Here is a 22554-nt window from a genome sequence, read left to right as displayed (position 1 = left end):
TTGACAAAACAGTGCTGAACATGCAATAGAAAACAAGACACAGTTCTCAGAGGATGCTCTTTCTTAACTATATTTGAAAAAATTTTGTTAGGTTCATCATTCTCCCACCTCTCCCTTTGTCTTTTTTTTTTCTTTTTCATTTGTTTGTTTCAAATATTTTTTCAAATTCTAGTTAGCATATTCGTGATACTGGTTTCTGGAGTAGATTTTAGTGATTCATCACTTACATGCAACACCTAGTGCTTATCATATCAAGTGCCCTCCTTAATCCCCATCACCCATCTAGTCCATCCCCGTACATACCTATCTCCAAACCTTCAGTTTGTTCTCTATAGTTAAGAGTTTCCTATGGTTTGCCTTCCTCTCTTTTTTTTCCCTCTCCCTATGTTCATCTGTTTTGTTTCTTAAATTCCATATATGAGTGAAATCATATGGTATTTATCTTTCTTTGACTGACTTTTTTCACCTAGCATAATACACTCTAGCTCCATCCACGTCATTGTAAATGGCAGGATTTCATTCTTTTTTGATGGCTGCATATTATTCCATTGTATATATGTACTTTTTTTGGTTTTCTTGAGACATAATTGACACGAAGCTCTGTATAAGTTTAAGATGTACAGCATAGTGATTTGCCATAAACATATTGTAAAAGTATCACCACAATAAATCTAGTTAACATCTCTCTCCTCATATAGTTACAACATTTTCTCTCAAGTTTTGCACTTTATTTTTTAAAGTAAACTCTACACTCAACCTGGAGCTCCAACTCACGACTCCAAGATCAAGAGTTGCATGCTCCACCAAATGAGCCACCAAGCACTTCTGAAATTTTACAACTTTGAATATGTACAGTTTATTGCTGGTTGGTTGTATCTTCAGGAAGTTATTAAGAAAAGCCCTTAGTTGTAACAATTAAACAATGTACAGGTATATAAAGAATCTCCTCTCATCTGACACCATCCTGTGAGATTCTCTTCTTGAGACTACCAACATGAATAGCCTGAGGTACACAACCTTTCAAACATTCTCTCTAGTTATATAAACTTATGATCAGGTTACAGGGTTTAAACATTTTGCAAAATTGGTGACCAAATAAGATGCTATTTTTGCAGAATTTTATTAGGGTTTTAAAAAATCTCTGCTTATGCATAAAAATTTCTAGGTGTTCTGATATTGAGGCTCACTTTTTTTTTTAATCTTTATTTATTTATGATAGTCACAGAGAGAGAGAGAGAGAGAGAGAGAGAGAGAGGCAGAGACACAGGCAGAAGGAGAAGCAGGCTCCATGCACCGGGAGCCCGATGTGGGATTCGATCCCGGGTCTCCAGGATCGCGCCCTGGGCCAAAGGCAGGCGCCAAACCGCTGCGCCACCCAGGGATCCCTGAGGCTCACTTTTTATAGTCAACACACCTTAGATCCTTTACCAGCCAAGGGGATATAAAACTACAAATAGAAGCATCTTGCTTTGCAGGAAATTACTAGATAGAGGAGTCTGTCTTCACTGAGGGAGGGATAAGTTCAAATTCTTTCTATATCAAGATGCTGTTTTCTACAAGATGTAATTTCATCTAGAAAAGGAAAAGGATTTTGCGTTTTAACCTGTAATTAAATTTGCACTCTAGGTTAAACACTGCACAGGGATGTTAGATGTGAGCACATTCAATTGTAAACAGACCTTTCAGCATTGTTTTGATTGCAAACTAGAAAACTGTACCAATTCCAGGGTTCTACTACAGGTCAGGATGACTTTTAAAAAACCCTTCAATTTAAAAAAAATATTAAAATATGCGCTGACTGCAAAGAATGCATAACATGCACAAGTATATAGGACAAAATTCTTTTCTCTCCTGCTCTGTCCCTCATTTCATCTGTTAGACACTGTCAACAATCTGCAGGCATTTTTCCAGATGATATGGTGCCCGTGGGCACACATGTGTATGTGTGCCTGCTTTTATTTTTGGTTTGTTCTTTTGCTTTTTCTTTCAAGTTTTAGAAAATTCTGATAAAACAAATATGACATAAATCTGCCATTTTCATCATTTTGGGTGCCAGTTTCATCATCTTTAAGTGTACAATTCATTGGCATTAATTACATTCATAATGTTGTGCAACCAATCACCACCATTTCCAAAACATTTTAGGCACCACAAACAGTAGCATTAATCACCAACCCCCCCTTTTCTTCCTCGTCCCAGCTCTTGAAAATCTCTACTTGCTCTATGAATTTGCCTATTCCAGATAACTCATAGAAGTTGAATCACAGAATGTTTGTCCTTTTGTGTCACTTAGCGTAATGCTTTCAAGGTTCATCCATGTGGCATGTATCAGAAATTCATTCATTTTTATGGCTGAAGAATACTGCATTGAAGACCTAACTTTGCTTATCCATTCATCTGCTGATGGACACTTGGGTTGTGTTCATTTGCTTTTAACAAACATGATCGTAATATACATAATTTTGGCAGGATTTCCCCTTTCACCTCACATATTTCAGGAGCCACACTGTTCTATTGGATGAAAATGCCATCACTTATTTCCTACTCTTCTATTAATAGACATATAAACTGCTCCTGTATTTTTGCTATTAAAAAATGCTAGAGTGATTGTACTTGTACCTACAGCATTTTATATTCATGCCAGTTTGTCTGGAAGATAAAGTTCTATTATCTGGTTAACAGAAATGTGCATTTAACATTTTGATAAATACTGCCAAGTTAGCTTCCAAAAATATTGCTCCTACTGACAGTCTCATCAACAGGGACTATGAGAGCCTTTTTGTCCATGTATTTCCCACAAGGTGTATTTAGAATTCTTTCGTCCTTGCCAGTGTGACAGGTGCACTTGCTTATTTAAACAAAATATACTATCACCGGGGCTATTACTCAGTAGCAATGCATTTATGCAGCTGCACTCCATATTAAAATACTACAATTTTCTCCATAGTGGTTGGTAAGTGATCACTGCCCTGAAACCTACCTTCAAACCCTGCCCACCTCCACACAATCCAGCACCTGCAGGGTAAAGACCCTGCCCAGCACCACTGTCTATACTCGTTCAAGTTAGTCCTTATTTGTGTTGACCAGTTAGCATTTAGAATCGTGCTCCTGTCTCCATGAGGCTAATTTTGTGTGAGACCCATTAATTATCTCCTGGCTCTAATTCTGCACCTCTAGTCCTATCAAGCAACCATCTGTCTCAACGACAAGACCTGTGCTTCCGAGATCAGGGACCCTGTCTCTCTCATTCATTCTTTGATTCCCAGAATGTTTTCCAAGTACATCATATAGCAGTTGCTGACCAGGATCCCAGAATATTCCCATGAATACACCATCCTGGGCCTTGCAGAACTTACAGACGGAAGGTAGGAAATGTAACTGAAGAACCAAATAAAGAGAATCACTTCCACGAAGAATGGGTGCCATATAGGAAAGGCTCTGACAGTGAATGAATGAATGGTTAACTGCTACCTTCATTGCCAATCTGTGCATCCTCTCTTCTACTTCTTTTTTTAAAAGATTTTATTTATTTATTCATGAGAGACACACAGAGAGAGGCAGAGATATAGGCAGAGGGAGAGGCAGGCTCCCCTTGGGGAGCCTGATGTGGGACTTGATCCCACGACTCTGGAATCACAACCTGAGCTAAAGGTAGACACTCAACCACTGAGCTACCCAGGCTCCCCCCTTCTAACTACTTTAAACAGCCAAGCTCATCACTTGGCAGACTGGCAAGGACGAAAAGAATTTTGGATGCTCCTTGTTACAAGAATATGGACAAAAATGGCTCTCAGTTACTGTTGACAAGAATGTCAGTAGGGGTGATATTTTTGCGAGACGATGTCACGAGGTGGGGGTTCTCTTTAGTAGACAGGTCTGAGACAGACGAAAAGGAACATGCAAATGGGTCAGGTGTAGGGAAGGAGGGCATGCAGGCTGTTCGGGTGGTGGGTGCAAAGGCTCACGGGTAGCATGTCATGCAGATAGTGTGTGCAAAAGAGCTGATGTGATTTAGAGGGACAGGAAGAAGGTATGAGTGAGAACACTAACCAGGAGAGGGTAGAGATTAATGGCCAGAGCCAGATCACACTGTGCCTTACAGATTACAGCCAAGAATCTGAGATGACCTGATTTGTAATTTAAGATCCTACATCACTTAAGTTCATATTCTCCAATTCTTCTCAGAGTACCTAATGACTATGAGTTTGGGAGATGCACTGAGATCCAGGTAGCTTCCTTTATCCTTGCCTGGGGCTCACGGGTTCCTGTGGTAGTGGTATGGACAGTGCCTATATGCCCAGGTTTAAACATACTCCCCTCCAACCCCCCTCTATCTTTTAGGCTCCTCTACGTGTCTACTCCACAAAAAAAAAAAACAACGGAAATTTCCATCCGTGAAGGATCCTTTACTTTACTCAATGTTAAAATCAGCTACTAATTATTGAGCACTTTTATGTGCTCGCCATTATTCCAAGTGCTTTGTATCTAGTAACTCCTTTTATCTACTCATCCTCATCTACTCAAGAAAACTGAGGCAAAGGAAGATTAATCATTTTGACCACAGCACAGAAGTGGTCAGTGGAAGAGCAAGAATCTTAAGTCCATGTCCTTGGCTTCTAGATGCCAGTCCTCCCCAGCAGGGGATGGCATGCAGACATAGCAATCCAATGGTTTATTTCACTCAAGGAAGCATTTTGAGAGACTGTGTAAATGCTGTCCCTAGCTGTTGTACATTCTACTTGTGCGCGACTCATACTTTTGCATATTATACATCAAAATCCTTCAAATCACCTTTGTGTGTCAACTATGGACTTGTGAGATCAGCTAACGAAGAAATCTCCTGAGACAGTGTACGGTAGCACTGCCTACATACCTGGAAGTTTGGTTTCCATAGCATTGCTGTAATGAAATATTTCATTTCCCTCTTATTATATTATGAAAAGTAGTGGAAAAAGGGACAGAACCCTCCAAAGTATTAACACTAAAGGTACAAAGCCCAGCTGCCTGAAAATAATCAACCACTAGCTTGCTTAACTGTCCACTGGGCTTAGCTGGTCAAATGTTCAACTGTGAACAAAAAGATAGTAATTTTACAACTGAGTGTATAAAATATTAGAAATATACTGTAGGAAATGTGTTAATGGCACAGCATAGTTAGCACAGTACTTATTTTTGTTTCTGTTTGTTCTGCTGTCTGAGATGAGAACCCCTTTATTAAAAGGTAAGTCTATTATTCAACTTTTGGGCAGTTGGCTTTTATTTGAGAGTAGGGAGCTAACTGCATGTATTTTCTTCCTCACTGCTAGAACACAAATACTTTGATGTTAGATCATATCATGTATCTTATCCTATCCTATCCTTTCTCCATTTGACAGGTCAATGTACACTCACACACCGACATGTAGAAACTCACTTTCCTTTTCTAACCCACCATGTACAGGGATGTCCACTTACCTTTACTAGTAAGTGTTCTCTTGACCTCCGTTTGTTTTTATTGTAATAATCTTTGGATTTGTTTTGCCATGCACAGATGTCATCTTTTTCTTTCACACATTCTTTCTTCTGGATTTCTCATCCAAGCCTGTAATACAGAAAAGAGAAGCTCCTTAATTTCTGTATGCACACAAGAAAGAATTAGAGATCTCAAGTCAGTAACACTTCTAATTTATTTCTAATTTTCCCTTGGGTGGCTACAGTTTAATCACAGTTTTAGAAATTTGCCTAATGAGATTTAAAATAGAGCTATCTCCAAATACACATGAAATTGAGGCTATTCTCAGCCACTAAAGATCTGGTACTGATTTGGCCTCTTGCATAATGCATTTCATTGAATGGGTGGTGTCACTGTCTCTGTAGGGGAGACTGCAGTGCTAAAACTTATCTATAGTCAGTCATAAAATCAGGGCTGTGAAAGTGGGAGAAATCAATAAAACCCCACCTTAGAATCCATGTTCCAGAATTACTAGAACCAGGATAGCTCTCCCAAATCTCATTTTTAACAGCTGTCAGTTGTGGAGAGGAGGAAATGCATGTCATGAATACTGATGAAATTTTGTGTGTGTGTTGCGCCATAAGATGCTCATTTATATGTATTTGTGTCATTTTTCCAATAAAAGAAAAGGAAACAGCTATGCCTCAGAAGCTCTCCTGAAGTCAAGAAGTGTGCTTCTCCTTGTCAACTATGGGTCAAACTGTTTCACACACACCAGTGTGTAAAAACTGGACAAAAGGGCAGAAGCAGCAGGTGTGGCACTCACTGTTTTGCCATGTGGGTAAATAAAACTCAACTGTTGGACCATCCCCATGGCACCTCCACACTCCACCTGCCCCTCAGCTCTCCCTGGACAAGGATGTAGGTGTGAAGTGGAAGATGGCAGCAGGAAGCAGAAAGAACTCGTACAATTTGTGCATCAGCACCTTTGCCTCTGTCTCCTTACTGATGCCATATGACACATCCATCTTTTCTAACAGGAACTAGATGTTCAAAGAGCTCAAAGGCAATGACAGCATGGTATAGGTTGGGAGTTTCCTGCAGGCAATATTTTCAGTATCCTTTTTGGACAAAAATAGATTTGTCTTAGGAAACAAAAGAGTTAACTTATTTTTGAATCTTAAAGCTAATAAGATGATGGGACGCCTGGGTGGCTCAGTGGTTGAGTGCCTGCCTTTGGCTCAGGGTGCGATCTTGGAGTCCTGGGATGGAGTCCCACACTGGGATCCCCACAGGGAGCCTGCTTCGTCCTCTCCCTATGTCTCTGCTTCCCCGTGTTTCTCATGAATAAATAAATAAAATCTTTAAAAAATAAAAATAAAAAATAAAGCTAATAAGATGCTAACTTATGTAAGGTGTTTTAAATTAAACATTAAAATGCTACCAAAATTAAATTTAAATAGTGGGATCTAATGTTGATAGAGTATAGCTATGGGACTAGCAGGATGGTTTGGGTATACCAAACAGAATGAAGACCTCTCACATCCAGTCATCTCCTTAGTCAACCTGGCTTCCAAATAAAAACTGGGTATTCCAAATATACTAGAGGTATGGTATAGTCCCAGCTTTTACTTTACAGATAAGATAAATGAGGTTCAGAGAGGAAGACGGTGACTTGCAGAAGGATACACAAGGAGAACTGGCACTGCAATGACTCCGTACATTTTCTGCTTTATCAAAAGATCTTTCTACAACTTTCATGTGTCCACCAAGTGACACAAGTTCCTTGAGGGGTTAAGCCTTATAATTAATGATATAACAAGCCGTATCTCGCATCACGTATACAGAAACTAGTTAATTCTCTTCTTCAGTTTTAACAAAGACTACACAGCTGATGGAAGTTCAGATCACAGGTGCAGTAAAAAGAGGGGCGCCGGGGTGACTCAGTCAGTTAGGTGGCTGACTCATGATTTCGGCTCAGGTCATGATCTCAGAGTCATGAGATCAAGCTCTGATTGGGCTCCACACTTAGCAGGGAGTCTGCTTGAAGATTCTCTCCCTCTGCCCCTGCCCCCACTTGTGCTTGTTCTAAAATAAATAAATCTTAAAAAACAACAACAACAAGGGCAGAAAAGAGAAACAGACATTTCCTGATTGCCTAGAAAGGCAACTATTTATTGAGTGTCTACCATAAGCCATACAGTGTGGGAGGCACATCACTTATATTGTAGCTGATGCTTCTAGGAACTCTGAAGATCATATAGGTATTATATGATGAAGATGAGGAATCTGAGTTGGGGAAATTTGATACCTTGCCTGAGGTGATACATTACTAGTTACTTCTTTGTTGTTTTTTGTTTTTTGTTTTTTCTTTTTTAAATTTTAATTCCTATATGGTTCATATACAGGTAATACTAGTTTCAGGTGTACAATATAGTGTCCACACTTCCATATATCACCCGGTGCTCATCACAACAAATGTACGCCTTCATCCCCACCACCTACTTCCCCTTTCCCCCCCACCCACTTCCCCTGTGGTAACCAGCAATTTGTTCTCTATCATTAAGAGTCTATTTCTTGATTTGACTTTCTCTCTTTTTTGCCTTTGTTCATTTGTTTTGTTTCTTAAATTCCCCGTATGAGTGAGATCATATGGTATTTGTCTCTCTCTGAATGACTTATTTCACTTAGCATGATACTCTCTGGCTCTATACACGCCCTTGTAAATGGTAAGATTTTATTCTTTTTTATGGCTGAATAATATTCCATTACACACACACACACATATATATATACACACACACACCACATCTTTAACCATTCCTCTATCAATGGACCCTTGGAGCACAAATTGGTACAGCCACTGTGGAAAACAATATGGAGTTTCTTCAAGAAGTTAAAAATAGGGTGCCTAGGTGGCTCTGTTGTTGAGTATCTGCCTCTGGCTCAAGTTGTGATCCTGAGGTCCTGGGATAGAGTTCCACATCAGGCTCCCTATGGAGCCTCTGCCTATGTCTCTGTCTCTCTGTTTTGATGAATAAATAAATAAACTCTTAAAAAAATAAGTTAAAAATAGGACTACTCTATGACCCAGCAATCACACTACTGGGTATTTATCCAAAAATATAAAAACACTAATTCAAAGGGAACATGCACCCCTATGTTTATAGCAGCATTTTCTAAACTAGCTAGTAAGTTCTTTGATTCCATGTCCTGATACACACTGACTTCCTGCCTGTGATGAATAGCAACTATAAACCCAGGAAATATGCATCTATTTGAAAAGTCCAGAGCCCAGGAACTGAAACAGAATGGATAGTATTTAAAAGGAGACTAAAGAAAAGAAGGGAAGGAAACTAATATAAAAGCATTACGGGAATATATTCAATAATAACTGGTAACAGTTATAAAGGATATGTCTTTACGATCTTTGAACATATGCAAATATGCAAATGTAATTAGAGCGTATCATGTAACTTCTCCATAAAATTCGGTGAAGGATACTTGTGATAATACCTGTGATATTAAGTACTTGAGGGTGAGCAAAGCAGTTCAAGGTCTCAGCAAGTTAGGGCAGATGAGATAGGATCACCTCTGTACCAGTTTGTTTAGACTGTCATAACAAATGCCATATGCTGGGTGGCTTGAACAGCCTTCACAGTTCTGGAGGCTAGAAGTCCAAGATGAAGGTAGCAGCAAGGGTGGTTTGTCCTGAGAACTCTCTCCTTCACTTAGAGGTGGCTGACCTCTTGTGCATCTTCACATGTCTTTTCTCTGTGTGTACATCCCTGGCATCTCTTATTGTGTCTAGATGTCCTCTTCTCATAAGGACACCAGTCAGATTGGATTAGGACCACCCTAACAGCCTAAAAGCCTCATTTCATTTTTTTAAAACTCACATATAATTAACATACAGTATTACATGGGTTTCGTGTACACCATAGTGTGATTCAACAATTCTATACTATACCATGCTGCTACTCAGTGCTCATCATTACAGGTGTACTCTTAATCCTCTTTATCTCTGTCACACACACACACACACACACACAGACACTCAACTGCCCTCTGGGAACTATCATGATTACCTAGAAAGGCAACTTTTTAGAGTTGGGTTTTTATGTTCATCTCTTTTTTCTTTGTTCATTTGTTTTGTTTCTTAAATTCCACATATGAGTGAAATTATATGGTACTTGACTTCTTTCACTTAGCATTATAACCTCTAGATCCATCCATGTTGTTGCAAATGGCGAAATGTCATTTTTTCATGGCTGAGTGATATTCTATTGTATATACCACACACACACACACACACACACACACACACACATACACACACACACATCTTTTTTATCCATTCATCTGTTGATGGGCACTTGAGTTGCTTCCATACCTTGGCTACTATAAATAATGCTGCAATAAATATCAGGGTGTGTGTATCTTTTTGAATTAGTGTTTTTGTTTTCTTTGGATATATACTCAGGAATGGAATTACTGGATCATATGGTAATTCTATTTTTAATTGTTTGTGGGACTCCATACTGGTTTTCACAGTGGCTGTACCAGCTTGCATTCCCATCAACAGTGCACAAGGGTTCCTTTTTCTCCATATCCTCATCAGCTCTTGTTATTTCTCATGTAGTTGATTTTAGCCATTCTGACAGGCGTAAGGTGATATCTCATTGTGGTTTTGCTTTGCATTTTCCTGATGATTCATGATGTTGAGTATCTTCTTATGTGTTTGTTGGCCATCTGTATATTATCCTTGGAAAAATGTTTATGTATGTCTTCTGCCCATTTTAAAATTGGATTATTTGGTTTTTGGGTGTTGAGTTGTATAAATTCTTTATGTAATTTGGAATATTAACTCCTTATTGGATACATCATGTGCAAACATCTCCCATTCAGTAGGGTTGTCCTTTTGTTTTGTTGCAGTTTCCTTAATTGTGCAAAAGCTTTTTATTTTGGGGTAGTCCCAATAGTTTAATTTACTTTTGTTTCCCTTGCCAAAAAAGACATCTAGAAAAATGTGTCTATGGCTGGTGTCAAAGAGGTTACTGTCTATGTTTTTTTCTAGAAATTTTATGGTTTCAGGTCTCACATGTAGTCTTTAGCCCATTTTATTGTGTGTGGTGTAAGAAAGTGGCCCGGTTTCATTCTTTTGCATGTAGCTCTCCAATTTTCCTAACACCATTTGTTAAAGGGATGGTCTTTTTCCTATTGGATATTCTTGCCTCCTTTGTCATAGATTAATTGACCATATAACCATGGGTTTATTTTTGGGCTCTCTATTCTGTTCCATTGATCTATGTGTCTATTTTTGTGCCAGTGCCATCCTGTTTTGATTACTACAGCTTTGTAGTACATCTTGACATAGGGGATTGGATACCTCTAGTTTAGTTATTCTTTTTCAAGATTGCTCTTCAAAGGCTTTATCTACAAATATAGTGACATTCTGAAGTATTAGGGGGTCAAAGCTTGAACATATGAATCTTAGAACACAATTTAGCCCACACTACCCACTAAGTAACTACTTCTGGTGCTACAGCAATGCAAACCCAGGTACCACAAAAGTGACAAACCTGCTACATGCTATCAACCTCCAGTGTCATTAGAAAGATTTAAAACTCTCTAATATTTGAATTCAGGAATCTAAGGGCTACTAGGGTTTTTTAATTTAAAAAAATAAAGGCGAGAAAGGTCACAATTCAACAAACTTCTGTCATGATGGTCTAAATAAGCCAGGGGTCATAAAACTATTGTCTGTGAATTAAATCCAGTCTGCTGTCTGTTTTTTCAAGTAAAGTTTTTTTTGTTTTTTTTGTTTTTTTTTTAGCACACAGCAACATCCAGTCATTTAAAAATTGTGTATGGTTGCTCTGGAGCTACAATTGCACAGCTGAATAGCTGAACCAGAGACACGAGACCAAAAGTATGTACTATCTGGCCCTTCACAGAGATAGATCGCCAACTCCTACTTGAAACTCTGTTAGTCAGGTCTCTTTATTGTAGGACTTCTAAGGGTCTGGAAAATATGTATTTCAAACTTCAAGATATACAGTATAATTGCATCTTGCATGGGAAGTGATTTTCTAAAGTCAGCTCAAACTGAAAACTGTGTATGGTCACAATTAACACTGGGCATTACCTAAGGAAAGTGCCACAGCATAGAGTCTACCATTGCACATTGTCATCAATGTGGCCAGTTTTACCTCCAAAGTTGCAATAGATGAAATTGTTTTTTGAGCACCACATGAAAGAGTTGGCTTTCTTTATGGGCCACTTGTATACAAAGATGGCTACATTTAAAAAACAGAATCACTCTCAGCATGGTGAGATATTTGAAAGAACTAATAGCTATCAAGGAATGGGGATTCAGGATACTGATTCACATTTATGTCTTGAATTTGCAGTTATGTACTTGATCTGACTTTGCTGGAGGTTTCTGGGCTTTTTTTCTTTAGCTCTGAGTTTGTTTGTTGTTGTTGTTGTTTTTTTTTTTTTTGAATTATTTCTCAGTTTAACCTCTCCCATCTCATGTTCCCTGAACCCCTAGTGTCAGAAGCTTGTAATAGGACCTGTGTTCCATGGAATGCACTCAGGGAAATGCAGAAATACTCAAACCATGGGTATCACGGATCGATCAATTGGACAGAAGACGTGTATGATGCTTTCTTAACACTAATTGCAAAAGAAGTGCATGACAAAGCCACAATAAGATGCCACTTCATATCCATTAAGTGGGGTACTTTCAAAAATCAAAAATAACCAGTGTTGGTGAAAATGTGGAAAAGTTGACACCCTTGCACATTATAGACGGGAATGTGTTGTGGAAAGTTCTGGTTAGGAAGCTCCTTAAAAAATTAAACATAGAATTACCATGAGATCCAGCAATTCCACTTCTCGGTATGTATACCAAGGAACTGAAAGAGGGACTCGAATAGACAGTCATACACATGTACATGGCTGCATTATAGGTTATAATTGTTCACAGTAGCCCAAAGACAGAACTAACCCACATGTCCACTGATAGAGAAGTGGATAAACAAAATGTGGTATATACATATAACAGACACAGTATTCTTTTTAAAGAAAATGGAATCCTGAAACACAGTACATTGTGGGTGAATCTCAAAAACACTCTGTGCTAAGTGGAATAAACCAGATGCAAAAGGACAAATATTGTATGATGTCGCTTGTATGGGATGCCTAGAGTAGTCAAATTCATAGACACACAGAGTAGAATAGAGGTTATCAGAAGACAAAGGGACTGAGGAAAGGAAGTTATTGTTTAATGGGCACAGAGTTTCAATTTGGAATGGTGAAAAAGTTCATCACTGGAGATGGAAAGTTGATGATGGTTGCACTATGCTGTGAATGTACTTAATGCTGCATTGCACATTTAAAAATAGAATGGTGGGGGGCGGGGCGCCTGGGTAGCTCAGTCAGTTAGGCATTCAACTCTTGGTTTCAGCTCCTGTCATGATCTTGGAGTCGTGGGATCCAACTCTGCATTGGACCCCATGGTCAGCATGGAGTTTGCTTGAAATTCTCTCTCATCTCCTTCTTCCTCTGCCTCTCCCCAGGCTTTCATGCACTTTCTTTCTCTCTCTAAAATAAAATAAATAAAATCTTAAAAAATGAAAATAGTTAGAATGGGGGGTGGGTGGCACTTGGGTGGGTTAGGCAGTTAAGAGTCTGCCTTTGGATTAGGTCATGATCCCAGGATCCTGGGATCCAGCCCCACATCAGGCTCCCCAATTAGCAGGAAGCCTGCTTTTTCCTCTCTCTCTGCCTGCCATTCCCTTGCTTGTGCTCTGTGTGTGTGTGTCAAATAAAGTATTTTAAAAAATAGTTAGAATGGTAAATTTTACTTTATGTATACTTTACCACAATAAAAAATGCCCAGGAAAAAAATTAAAGGAAGAGTAGGAGCATAATTGTAGGGATGGGGTGGAGAGGGCTTGAAATGTATGTTACAGAATGTCTCATTCTGCTAAAAAATATGAGCAGCCGACAAATCCTTGGCTTGCTTAGGTGACAATATCATAGATGGAAGACAGAGGACGTAACAAGGAAAAGTGTTATTCCAGGAAGAATTTTTGTGTGACAGAGAAATGAAGCAGAAAAGTGGTCACAACCCCTCGGGAGTTCAAATTTTTACATTTCCATTCAGTTGTAGAATGCTGTTGGGATGTTGGGATCTTCCCTTGACTCCTCCAGTGCCCGACTCCACTTCCAGCACAGCCTCCCTGCCCCCACCCCCATGCTCGCCTTTCCATACACCCCATCCACTATCCACTCAGAAACTTGAGTGAGGGCGACAATACAGCATTATTGCAAAGGATACTACGACAAACTCTTATCCATGTGTCCATCACTCAAAATGAACTAATGTTCTTCACACTCATTTACTCTTTTAAGAAACAGAACCACACAGAAGCTAGCCTCTAGTTCACACATGGGTATGCCTGTGTGCGTTTGTGGGTTATGTGTATCCAAAACAATATATCCTACAGTCTTGTGGTTTTTACACTTTTTATAAAGTGTATCATGCTGTTTATTACACTGCACTCAATGTTGTTTTTGAGATATTTTCACTTTGCTCCATACAGATCTAGGTCATTAATTGTTGTATAGCACACTATCATAATTTAATTTTCCTTTTCTGGACTGATAGTTATTTGGACAATGTCCAGTTTGGGGTCATAAGTCTCTCGGTTCAGTGGCAGAGGTTGTCCTGACACATTAGTATTGTGGCATCACCATGTACCTGCAGGAGTTTCTCCTGGTAAGTCCAAATCTCTTGGGTGCATTGGGAAATGGGTTCCCCCATTTCTTTTGTGAGTTCTTTTGTGAGTTGGCAGTGGAGCAGAGCAGGGATGCTACATTTTCTATGGTGCAGGAAAGTCCTGAGTGACAAAGACTCATCCCTCACACAAAACCAAAATCCCCTTCTTGGAGAAACACCTTTGATTGCTTACTGTCTGCAGTAGAATCAGTTGTAGAATATGCGTATTTTCATGTCTAACTAGAGAATGACAACTTACTCTCCCAAGTGCCTGCTTATCTCAATTCCTTGCCAAGCTTTACTTGTCTAACTCAACCTTTTGAATTTCTGCTACTTCGATAGGCATAAAATGCTATCCTGGGATTTTAAACTTGCATTTCTTGCTTTTATCATTGGTGTGGAAAGACTTTTCACATTTTTATTGCTCATTCATGTCTCCCCCTCAGGAAAGTGCCTGTTAATAAGCAGCCCATTTTCCACTGGGTAGTTGAGTTTTCCTTATCAATTTATAGGAGTTCACTAAAGATTCTAGAAATATAGCTTTTGTTAATTATTTCGGGCTGCACATATCTTCCATTGGCTTATCACTTGCCTTTTCATTTTATGATGTTATTTTGTGCAGAAGTTATACATTTTGATATAATGAAATCCATCAAGTTCATCATTCTTAAATGTGATTTCTGTGTCTCTAGCTTATAAAATCTACTTTATCCTGAGTATAAAGATACCTTATTTTTTTCTCCCTAAAGGTTTTGAATTGTTACATTTTATATTTAAGTTTACAATTTCTCAATTTAATTTTGTACAAAATGTAAATTAGGAAGTTTTTGATACTCTGCTGCTTCTGATACTCATGTACTTCTTCTGATAGTTTATGCTTTCCACTCTGAATTTCACAGCCTCCTGTGTCATATAGAAGGGTCCGTGTATGTTCAGTCCATCACTGGGCTCTCTGCTCTGTCCCACTGATCTATTTCAGGGCCAGAAAGTGATAATACTTCACTGATAATACAGGGTCTTAATTACTATGGCTTTATAACAAATTTTGATAATTAGGGGAAGTCTTCATTCCTTTATCTTCTTTTGCAAACCTCCCTTATTAAATTCTTGAATTTTTATATTTCCATTCAGTTTCAGAAGGCTGTTGGGGTTTTGTTTAGAACTGCAATGAATTGGGGCATCCCCGATGGCTCAGTGGTTTAGCGCCGCCTTCAGCCCAGGGCGTGATCCTGGAGACCCCTGATTGAGTCCCACGTCGGGCTCCCTGTATGGAGCCTGCTTCTCCCTCTGCCTGTGTCTCTGCCTCTCTCTCTCTCTCTCTGTCTGTCTCTCATTAATAAATAAATAGTCTTAAAAAAAAGAGAACTGCAATGAATTTAGAAATTCTTTTTGATAAAAATCAGCATTTTATAATATTGATCTTCTTTCTTCATGTATATGGTATATTTTACCATTTCTTTAGTTCATCTTTTATGGTTTCCAATGACTGCTTTTGCGGTAGTTGCACATCTTTTTAAAACTTGACTCAAAGTCTCTACATGATTTTGAGTGTTCAAGTGATTTTTTTCTAAAAACCCAAATCTGCAGATATCAACTTTCCCTCCCCGAATGTAGGTCTCCTGAGGCTTTCTATTACATTTAAAATAGAATCCAAACTGCTTCCTGTGGCATGAGTATGGTATGTGGCTTGGCCCTGTCTTTCTCTTGAACTTTATTTTGAATCTTGTGTTAGTCATAAAGCTTTAGCCATGCCAGTTTTCTTTATACACCCTAAACATATCAAGCTAATTCCACCTCAGGACCCTGTCCTTGCATCTTTCTTTTTATGGAAGCTTGTTCCTCAGATATGTACATGGCTGGTTTCTTCTTGCCACTAAGCAGTCAGGTCAGATGTCATCTCTCACACTGTCCCTGCCCACCAGAGAAAGACTCTTCAATCATTCATAATGCATATAGCCTTCATTCCTTCACAGTGCTTGTCACCATTTGAAATTATCTTGTCCGGGGATCCCTGGGTGGCTCAGCGGTTTGCGCCTGCCTTTGGCCCAAGGCGCGATCCTGGAGTCCCGGGATCGAGTCCCGCGTCAGGCTCCCAGCATGGAGCCTGCTTCTCCCTCCTCCTGTGTCTCTGCCTCTCTCTCTCTCTCTCTCTCTCTCTCTCTCTGTCTATCATAAATAAATAAATCAACCTTTAAAAAAAAAAGAAATTATCTTGTCCAACTCTATTGGCATTTCCCCACAGCAGACGATAAGCTCTACACAATTGGGGTGCCTGCTCTCTTGTTCTCTCCTGTGTCCCCAGCACCTCGACCAGTGCCTGGCGCACTCCAGGTATTCAAAGTACAGGTGTTGAACAAATGAATCAGTGAATAAATGAACTGACTTGAAGCTCACCTCATCTCCTCGTTGATCTTTCTATGTCCTCTTATATCAACAAAAAGTGTTCCCTTTCCCCGCTGGCCATACATGTCACTCAAGCAAATAAAAAATATTCTGTAGACATTCCTAGTCTCTTAAAGAAATAGCTTGGCTGCAGGAATATATGAATTCCAAAGGATTTGTGTGCTGCAGCACACAAATCTAGGTTTTAAGTTATATAGGACAGTGAAGGCTCCCATTCACCCTATTTCTACTCCCAAGAGATAACTATTAACAATTTCTTTGTATGGAGTCACCAACTTTTCACCCATTTACTTAGTGTCTCTCTCTCTCTCTCTCTTTCTCTCTCGCTCTCTCTCTCATTCTCTATCTACCCACCTATCTATATCATCTATTTATCACAGATTAGAGAACCAATTATTTAATACGGTAAGTTTTATTCTTATTGATAAATCATTATTTTTCAAAGGATAGGTGAGTTTGTTAAGAAAGCAGATTCCTACCCCCTCCTCTAGAGGTTAATTTCTCAAACCAGTGACAGGTCCCAGAAATCATTTTCAACAAGGATGCCCGATGACTCTGATGCAGGTGGCCCAAAAACCACCCTTTGGGAAATGCTCATCTAGGTCAAGCCATTTTTTAAAAAAGATTTTATTTATTTATTCATGAGAGACACAGAGAGAAAGAGAGGCAGAGACACAGGCAGAGGGAGAAGCAGGCTCCATGCAAGAAGCCCAATGTGGGACCTGAGCCAAAGGCAGATGCTCAACCACTGAGCCACACAGGTGTCCTAAGGTCAAGGCAATCTAACACTATCCTTATTTAAGACCATGTATCCTCCCAAACACCAGGGGGCAGAGGGACCCACCTATATTCCCACTGTTAAGATGTCACACTCCCTTTGCTCAAAAAGAGGGTGCGGTAGATTCTGTGCCTCCATCAGGTCCTCAAGAATCTAAGTGCTTATGAAGCCACATAAACAACCAGAGAAACAGCTCAAAAGTGGCAGCAAGGACATATGAGCTCTAGACTCCACACTACCCTGCACCTCCAGTTTCTTCACAAGCAAAATGAGAAGTTGGAACAGATAATTCAACAAGCCCCTTCCCACCCCAGCATTTTATGAGAAACCTCAACATCTCATGGATTTGTCAATGATTGGGCTATAGCTGAATTTTTCCCCTGTACCTTCCAAACTGCCTAGGGTGGGCTTATATTACTTTCACAAGGCAAAAAGAATCCAAAGCATTTTAAAAGATTTTTCACATTGTTACTCCAGCAGGATTTCCACAAGCTGAGATGCTTCTGTTTCAGTGCTCATGTTCACTACTCTCCATGAATACAAAGAAATAACAAAATCTCAACATACCTAGGTCAAGGCAATTTAATGCCATCCTTGCTTGTTCGAAATAAATTTAAAATTTGTTTAAATAGGCAAAATTGAATCTGTGACTCTATACCAGATGATAAACATGGAAACTAAACAGTCCAAATGATCCAGTCTCAGCCAAAATCTCACACCACATGGAGAAATGAGCAATACTTAAATATTTAATAATATGCTATAATTTTTTTACACTTCGGAGGTTCAAAATTTCTGACAAAGTAATCCCCAAGCTATAATTAACAAAAAGAGGCAAGCTTCCAAAAAGTCTTCCAGAGCAAAAGTAAACTCCTCAAAGCATCTCCCCTGCCGTGAGTGTGCTGGGAACAGTGACATACCAGCAGTAAACAACAGCAGCCAGAAAGAGTTTGGCTATTGCCCTGAACTGATGTCTGCTGAAAATGGCTTTAGGAAAAGAAGGCTGTGATTAGAAAATCATGACATTTCCAGCACCCACTTATTAGCATGTCTGGACTATCACAGAAGAGAAATGACAAGGTCTTTACAATCAGAGTTCCCCTCACAGGATATTTACAAATACTTAACTGCTATTCCTATGTTCAGAGAAATTTGGTCACTGTCCTAATAGTGGACCAAGGATGTAGACACCCTAACCTATCACTCCAGATGGTCTCCTAAGAAAGACTTCCATTGCTCAGACATTAAACGATGTATTCTTTTCCCCTACTTCCCATTCCTCAAACCCTAGCAGCACTACCTCTAGGATACATTACTCAATTTGTTAATATCTCCTTATTTCTAATGTCACTAGCCCAGTCTGAGCCACGATTATCTTAACCTTAGCCTAGACTATTTCAACAGTTTTCTTATTAATTTCCCCACTTGACTCGAGACAATCCCTCCTTCACATAGTGGCCAGATTTATGTATCAGATAATTTATTTCCCCTGCTCTAAACTCTTCAGTGTCTTCTTATTTTCAGGGAATAAAACTTAAACTCTATCCCCTCTCCACTTCTTAAGCCTCATTTCATGATGGTCTTCCCTTGATTCTTGATACTTCCACATTGGCTTCCTTTTCCTTCCTTACATTGCCAAGCCTGTTCTTACTTGCTGTCCCCACTGCTCAGATCACTGTCTCTCTAGATTGTCACATAACTGGTTCCATCTCTCACCATCCTAACTCAACATGCATGATCTTCCTCGACCACATCCTAAATAGTATCCACCTGCTTTGGTGTTATTCTCTACCCCTGAATATTTCCCATATGATCCTGAAATTACATTGTTTACTTGATTGCTACTTGCCCCCTCCACTAGAGTGTAAGATCCAGAGGAGGGAGACCTTGCTTGTCCCATTCAATGCCAGATCCCCAGCACCAGAACAATGCACATAGTACTCAGTGATTTTTTTGTCAAATGAATGCGCGTTGTTTTAGATTAAATCAGGACCCAACTTTTCAGTCCTTCCCATCTCAGAATTGAAACCCAATTTCTTGCCCCAGATGCAAGTTGTTAATTTGCAAATAGACATATGCCTCTCTGTGAATATCTGCAGTTACCCAATACGAGGCTAGATTCTCTGACATAGAGATCATTGCTCTGAAAGCAGAGGATTCTTTGGAGATGTCAAATGAAATTTAAACCTCGTTGACAAGCTAAAATGACTCGTACAGTGTGTCTTGACTTGGAGGAACGATTGTGTAGGTTGTCATTGCTGGCAGTGAAGGGCTTATAGTCTGAGTGGGTTGATCAGTATGTCACAGGGACTGAGGCAGGTAGATATTTTTAAAATGCTAAGGAAATTTGCTAGGATATTCTGTGCTCTATCCAGGCATTCAATGGGGGAGAGTTCATTTTGGGTCCAGATAAGAGGCTCAATTAATGTTAAATATGCCCAAATCAAGGTAATTTCATTCTGACTTGCAGAGTGAACCATATAATGGTAGTGACAGTCAATTTTCTGCACAGTATCATGACTTATAAATCATTTTTACAAATTCATCATCTCTTTTGTTTCTTAGGCAGTTCCAAAGGTTGGCCAAATGTAGTTATTATATCTACTTTATGTTGTGTATATGAGACTCACAATTTAACCATGAGGAAATATTGAACCTTAATTTGGAGTCTAGATCTTGGAAGATCAGTTTCTAGAGGTACTAATGAGCCAACAAAAGATACTGCAAAATGCATTTTAAAAAATCAACTTTGTTGAGGTATAATTTACATATAATAAAATACTCTCACTTCAAGTGTTCAGTCCATCAGATGTTGACATATGTATTTCTATACCTATCACCACAATCAAGATATAGAATCTTTCTATCCCCTGAAGTGTTCCTTCATGTTCCCATGTACTATATCCTCCCTATTACTTCCTACCTCTGCCCTAGACAACCACTGCTTTGCTTTCTGTCACTATATATTAGTGTGCTTTTTCTAGAATTTCATAGGAATTGAATCATATAGTCTGAACTTCGTGTGTCTGACTCCTGCTCAGGATAATGTCTTTGAGAACATCCATGTCCCACACATATTAGTAGTTTGTTCTTTTTTAAATTGTTTCATTTGATTTTACAGTATTCTATTGTATGACTATACCCTAAATGGTTTAGTCATTCCTCTCCTGATGGATATTTGGATTGCTCCTAGTTCGGAGTTATAAATGCAGTTGTATGAACACTCCAGTACAAATCTTTATATGGATTTGGACATTTGTTCATTTCTTTTCTGTAAATACCTTGGAGTAGAATGGCTAGGTCTTATAATAAAGGTATTTTTAATTTTACAAAAACTAAAAACTGTGTTCTAAAATGGTTTTACCATTTTATATTCCTGCCAGCAGTATATGAGAGCTCCAGTTGCTCTATGTCCTCATCTACACTTAGTATTATCAATCTTTTAATTTTAGCCATTTTAATAGGTATTTGCTCATATCTTATTATGGTTTGAATTTGCATTTCCTTGATGCTAATAATACTGAGCATCCTTTTACATGCTTATTGCCCACTTGTATAATTTACGCAAAGTGCATTTTTAGAGAAAGGAAGTGTAAGAAATTTTATCTCTTATGTGCAAGACTTTGCTTTATTTTAGAAGCAATTTTGAAAAATTTAACCCATGGGATGCCTGGGTGGCTCAGTGATTGAGTGTCTGCTTTCGGCTCAGGACATGATCCTGGAGTCTGGGATCGAGTCCCGCATCGGGCTCCCTCACGGGAGCCTGCTTCTCCCTCTGCCTGTATCTCTCTCTGCCTTTCTCTCTCTCTCTGTATCTCTCATGAATAAATAAATAAAATCTTTTAAAAAATGTAACTCAAGGATATAGAAAATATTCAAACTATAAAATAAAATATATTGAGGCTCCACTAAAAATAATGAAAACAATAATATGGTCCACATTTTATTAGCACTGTATTCTGTACTATGCATTCATCTAATGCTCTAAGAAACCAGGGGGCCTGTGTTTGCAGAAAGGGGCTGAGATTGAATTAACTTGATCTCAGTGAAGAAGTAAAAGGCTGAGCTTTCTTCACTTCCAATTATTCTCTCTCCCCTAGACTTCATTTTATAGACCATAGGCTCAATTATTCACAGTATCTTTTTATATCTAGTCTCGTAAAACTGTAAGGTGAATCATTACAAAATTAATATTCAACAGGCTTTATATAACTCTGCTTAATGCGATGCATAACTCAGATTTTTATCACCCCAAAGCCTCTCAAGATCTATAAATGAAATGAACTTAATAAAACAGCATGTATTTTAACTCTAATATAACCTGCACAACCTCAACACCACAAAACCACTTAACTTAGACTAGACAATCAGACAGACATCGATGACAGAAATGGGCTGTACATTAAAGACCAAGCTGCGTATGAAGACTCTTATGATGACAACCAAAGTTGTGCTCTAACACATTTGTTTAGAGGGTCTCATGGTTCTAACGAAAAGGAGATTATTTTTTTTCCAGAGCATTCGCACAGGAATCACTATGCATTTTTTACACCATGCGACCCTTAAAAAAGTTTCTTACTCCTAAGTAATCATCACCTCATAAGAGGAAAAAACTCTAGTTAATGCATCTACCAAATTCCACCCCCTAACCCCCACCCAAATAAATGTATATTATTTACAACCTAGAAGGGATCTTAAAGATCATTTAATCCAAAGATCACATTTTACAGAAAAGGAAATCAAGGCTCAGAGAAGTGAAATTACCAGTTTAAGGTCAGACAACAGTTGAGAAGAGCTGGGTGTTAAAATCAGATCCTTGACTCAGACCTCAGAGTCTTGGTCTTGTGTTTTTTCTTTCCAAGACTTTTTTTTTCCCCTCCCGTAATAGTTAATATAGGGTAGAAGTAGACATTACTGTCCTCTCTGATCTATTTTAATGTCCTCAATTTAATAGATATGAAAACTAAAGTTCACAACAATGAGGAAATATGGTTCATCCAAGGCTAGGGAGAAAGCAAGTGGCAAAACTGAGACCAGTGACTACTCCCTATGGTTTATAGCTCAGTCCTGCTCTCTTCATGCCTGGCTGCCTTCCTTCTCTGGTGGGCAGGATGGCTTCCTGTCTTATAACCATTAAGTGATGTTGGCATG

At 38.9% G+C, this 22554-nt stretch overlaps 1 protein-coding gene across 3 annotated transcripts in view; it reads right to left on the bottom strand.

The window, feature by feature from the left end:
* The window catches only part of FRMD4B (FERM domain containing 4B), a 320836-nt gene that overhangs the window by 215103 nt on the left and 83179 nt on the right, over positions 1-22554 (bottom strand). For all 3 annotated transcript variants that reach the window (XM_072720486.1, XM_072720485.1, XM_072720487.1), the window contains exon 2: positions 5455-5581. The gene's annotated coding sequence lies outside the window, so the exon portion shown is untranslated. The remainder of the gene's footprint in view (positions 1-5454; positions 5582-22554) is intronic.

The sequence above is a fragment of the Vulpes vulpes genome, chromosome 9 (assembly GCF_048418805.1).
Source record: "Vulpes vulpes isolate BD-2025 chromosome 9, VulVul3, whole genome shotgun sequence".
Lineage (NCBI taxonomy): Eukaryota > Metazoa > Chordata > Mammalia > Carnivora > Canidae > Vulpes > Vulpes vulpes.
Note: the sequence above shows the minus strand (reverse complement) of the source record. Positions and strands in the feature narration are given on the sequence as shown.